This window comes from Marmota marmota, unplaced genomic scaffold, assembly GCF_001458135.2.
Source record: "Marmota marmota marmota unplaced genomic scaffold, marMar, whole genome shotgun sequence".
Lineage (NCBI taxonomy): Eukaryota > Metazoa > Chordata > Mammalia > Rodentia > Sciuridae > Marmota > Marmota marmota.
Genome location: NW_026000057.1, coordinates 43,432,826 through 43,437,358, shown reverse-complemented (window position 1 = coordinate 43,437,358; position 4,533 = coordinate 43,432,826). Strand labels below are relative to the sequence as shown.

Here is a 4,533-nt window from a genome sequence, read left to right as displayed (position 1 = left end):
GAGGGGAGGGGGGATAGTAGAGGATAGGAAAGGCAGCAGAATACAACAGACACTAGTATGGCAATATGTAAATCAATGGATGTGTAACTGATGTGATTCTGCAATCTGTATACGGGGTAAAAATGGGAGTTCATAACCCACTTGAATCAAAGTGTGAAATATGATATATCAAGAACTATGTAATGTTTTGAACAACCAACAATAAAAAATTTAAAAAATCATAACAAAATGTCAATCTAAAAGTACAATTTGGAAATTTGCAACTGTTCTCTTATCTCTAGTAACAAAGAATACATTTTGTGTAAGAAAATGATTTGAATTCTGTTGATTCTACCATTTACTTCAAAAATATCTTTCAACTCAAGAACAGATATTTGCCAACTATTATGGGGCTAACTTTTATGCACTCTTCTGTATCTAGGGAGTGTTAGTGATAATAAAATTCTTCACTTTGGGATAAGAATTGCTTACCCATAATTGAATTACTTCTTCACAATGGAAATAGAAAAGAGATTTGCAAACTGTATATACGATAAGGACTTAATAACCAAAGTATGTATGGAACTTCTACAATTCAGTAAAAATTGCCACCAAGTAACCTGATTAAAAATGGGCATGTGACTTGAATTTCTTCACAGCAGACACATGAATTGCTCATAGTTATTAATCATTAAGCAAATGCAAATCAAATCCATAGAGAAATATTATCTAACATCTGTTAGTATGACTATTGCCAAAACAAAACAAACAACAACAACAACAAAAAGATAGCAATTGGTAAGAATGTAGGAAAACTGGAGCCCTTTTGGAAAGTAACATAGTACAGTCACTATGGAAAACAGTATGGCAGTTCCTCCAAAAATTTAAAGTAGGATTTTTAGATGACCCAGCTATCCCATTCTGGTACATATCCAGACAAATTGCAACCAGTACTTTGAAGAGATAAACTCTGTGTTCATTGTAGCATTATTCACAATAGCCAAGATACAGAAACAACCAAAATGTTCAAAATAGATAAAACATGTGATGAATACACACATTATTATTATTTACTTTTTTAAAAAGAAGAAGATCCTGATATTTAACTGAAGTGAAATAAGCCACTTACACAAGGACAGATATTTCATGAGTTCATTTTATGAAGTATCTAAAATGGTTAAACTCATTCATTGAAACAGAATAAAACAGTGGTTTTCAGGGGCTGGAGGAAATGGAAAATGGAGAGCTGTTGTGCAGCTGATATGAAGTTTCAATTATGCGAGGTGTGTAAATTCTAGCAATCTGCTGTCCAACATTTTGCTTATACTTAACAGTACTGTATTATCACTTAAAAATCTGTTAAGAGGGTAGATCTCTTGTTAAGTGTTCTTACCACAGTAAAAAAAAATGAGAAAAAGACAAATAAATCATTTAAACAGGACAACTTTCTTTTAATCCTCTGGAGAAACAATGTATAAAGATTATATGTGAATTTACATGGTATGTCTCTTTGTTTGCCTATTGGGGCAATTTTATTTTATTTTATTTAGTTTTATTGAAGTATAAATGACAAACAAAAATTATAAATATTTCACATACACAGACATGTTTTAATATTCCTATACACTGTGAAATGATTTCTATAATCAAGTTTATTAGCATTTCTATCACCTCACATAATTACCATGTTGTGTTGAGTATGTGTGTGGTTGAAACCAGAGTCTGAGATGAAACTAGATTTTCTAATTCTACTGACAGGTAGGGTCTGTGTAAACTGCAGGCCTCTGCAGCCAAGAACACCTGCTTTATCATTAGCAGCTGGTCACAGCAGTGGCTCCAAGGGTCACAAACTGACAAAGTCAGATTCTTCTCCACCACTATTGAGTGGTGTATTGCAGCTCTTAATGGCAGGTTATGCCCTGCAGTGCTACAGTGTGTTAGCAGACCCCAGCAACTCACCTCCAATTTCTTTCTAGGTTCTCATCTTGCAAATTTGAAAAATGAAATCCACAGATAATAACGAAGCCAAAAGTGAAAAGAGTATGATTTATTTAAGTGAGAAGAAAGAGAATTTCAGGGCAAGAGGGGACCCACCGGGGGTTTCCCCTTAAATGTATTAGTCTAGGGGCTTATATAATTACTGGGTAGGGGCATATATCTATATCTATGCTAATCAAATCTTGGAAAAGTACTTACACTATTGTTCTATCTCATGATTTTCTGACTGGCTTTTTAATCCTTGAGTTTGAACTTTCCCTAACCTCCATTCAGGTCTGCCCCTATTTCTGTTTTTCACCTCTCCTAAAAAGTGGAATGTTTGAAGTGTTTCTATAGGTTAACCTTGTGCAATGGCCTAAACATAAAAAAAAAAAAATCTTTAATTGGAATCCATTAATTGTCCTATCTTATTCATGATGAACAATTAAGATCCTCTTTAACAATTTTTACATCTCTGTGCCGTTTTTCATAATGGCTAAACTAATTTACATTCCCATGAAGAGTTTAAAAATATTCATTTTATCTCCATATCTTCATCAGCACTTATCTTTTGTCTTTTTTTATAATATCCATTCTAACATGTGAAGTGATATTTTGTTTTTAATTTGTATTGCTATTATTGGGAAGATTAATGCAAGAGGCTTTTCCATCTATTTTCTTCTAGGTGTTTAGAGTTTCAGTTCTTATGTTTAAGTCTTTATTTTTAGTTGATTTTTGGATATAGTTTGAGAAAAAGGTCAAATTCATTCTTCTGCATACACATATCTGGTTTTCCCTGAAGCATTTATTAAAAGACTATTATTTTCTTATTGAGTGTTCTCAATACACTTGTCAAACTTTAGTTGACTATTAGTGTGTGAATTTATTTCTGGACACTGTTTTATGGGTATAAAATTGTGTTTTGTGCCAGTACCATTTTTTTAATTAATCAATACAAAATTATCAACAAAATACTAACAAAGCAAATTCAGTACATTAAAAGGATCATACAGTGCATGCTTTGGCAGCACATATATACTAATATTGGAACAATGCAGAGAAGATTAAAATGGCCCCTGCACAAGAATGACATGCAAATTTGTGAAGCATTTCATATTTGGGGGGGGCATGGGAAAAATGGAGGAACTTTGGGCAAATGGGAAGGAGAGGAGAGGAGAAGGCATGGGGGCAGGGAAAGATGGTGGAATGAGATGGATATCACTACCCTAGGTACATGTGTGCGACGCTACATTGTGTACAACAAGAGAAATGAAAAGTTGTGCTGCAATTGTGTACAATGAATCAAAATGCATTCTGCTATCATATATACCTAATTAGAATAAATAAATAAATAAATAAATAAATAAATAAAATTTTATAAAGGATCATACATCATCGCTGGATGCAAGGATGGTTTCAACATAGGTAAATCCCTAAATAAAACATGTTAAGAGAGTGAGGGACAAAAGTCACATGATCTTGCCAATAAATATAGAAAATAGCATTTGACAAACTTCAACATATTTTAGTCAGATTTTACATCACTATAACCAAAGGAACGGACAAGAACAACATAAAGGAAGAGAAGTTGAGTTGCGTCTCACAGTTTCAGAGGTCTCAGTTCACAGACAGCTGACTCCATAGCTCTGGGTCCAAGCTGAGGTACAACATCAAGGTGGAAGGGTAGATCAGAGGAAAGCAAGTCAGTTCAGGGCATCAGGAAGCAGAAAGAGAACATTGTGCTCTCTAGAGACAAAATATATACCTTATAGACACATACCCCAAAACCCACCTCCTACACCCTGCCTGCCTACAGTTACCACCCAGCTAATCCTTATCAGGGTATTAATGCACTCATCAGGTGAAGGCTCTCCTAACCCAATCATTTTACCTCTAAACTTTCTTGTATTATCTCACACATGAGCTTTTGGGGGACACCTCATATCTAAACTATAACAAACAGCCTTTTACTATTAAAACTCTCAATAAAACTAAGTATAGAGGAATATAACTCAATATAATTAAAACCATATCTGACTAGAAAACAACTATCATCAAACTCAGAGATGAAACTCTGAAGACTTTTCCTTTTAGATCAGAAACAAGACAAGGTCAATCACTCTCACTACTTCTATTCAGCATAGTCTTGGAAGTCATAACCAGAGCAATTAAGCAAGAAAAAAAAGTTTCACAAATTGGGAAGAAAGAAGTAAAATTTTCTCTGCAGATAACATGATCTTATGTATCAACCATAAAAACCAATAAATTCAGTATAGTTCATAAGACATGAAATTGATGAACAAATGTTATTTGCATTTTTGTACATTAACAGTAAACTATCTGAAAAAAAAATAAGAAAATAATCTAAGTTGAACTCACATCAAAGATAATAAAATTCTTGGGAATAAATCTAACCAAGGAGATGAAATATCTATACCTGAAAATTATAAAATATTGGTGAAAAATTAAGATACAAATAAAAAAATATCATATTCATGGATTAGAAGAATTGGTATTGTTAATACGTCCATGTTATTAAGAGTGATTAATGGATTCAATGTAATCTCTTCCAAAATT

At 33.1% G+C, this 4,533-nt stretch overlaps 1 non-coding gene across 1 annotated transcript; it reads left to right on the top strand.

Moving 5' to 3' along the window:
• The first annotated feature begins 2,972 nt into the window (after positions 1-2,972).
• Positions 2,973-3,077, top strand: LOC125619860. Its single transcript, XR_007351450.1, has one exon. It is a non-coding gene; the product is annotated as a U6 spliceosomal RNA (small nuclear RNA).
• Positions 3,078-4,533: the final 1,456 nt, after the last annotated feature.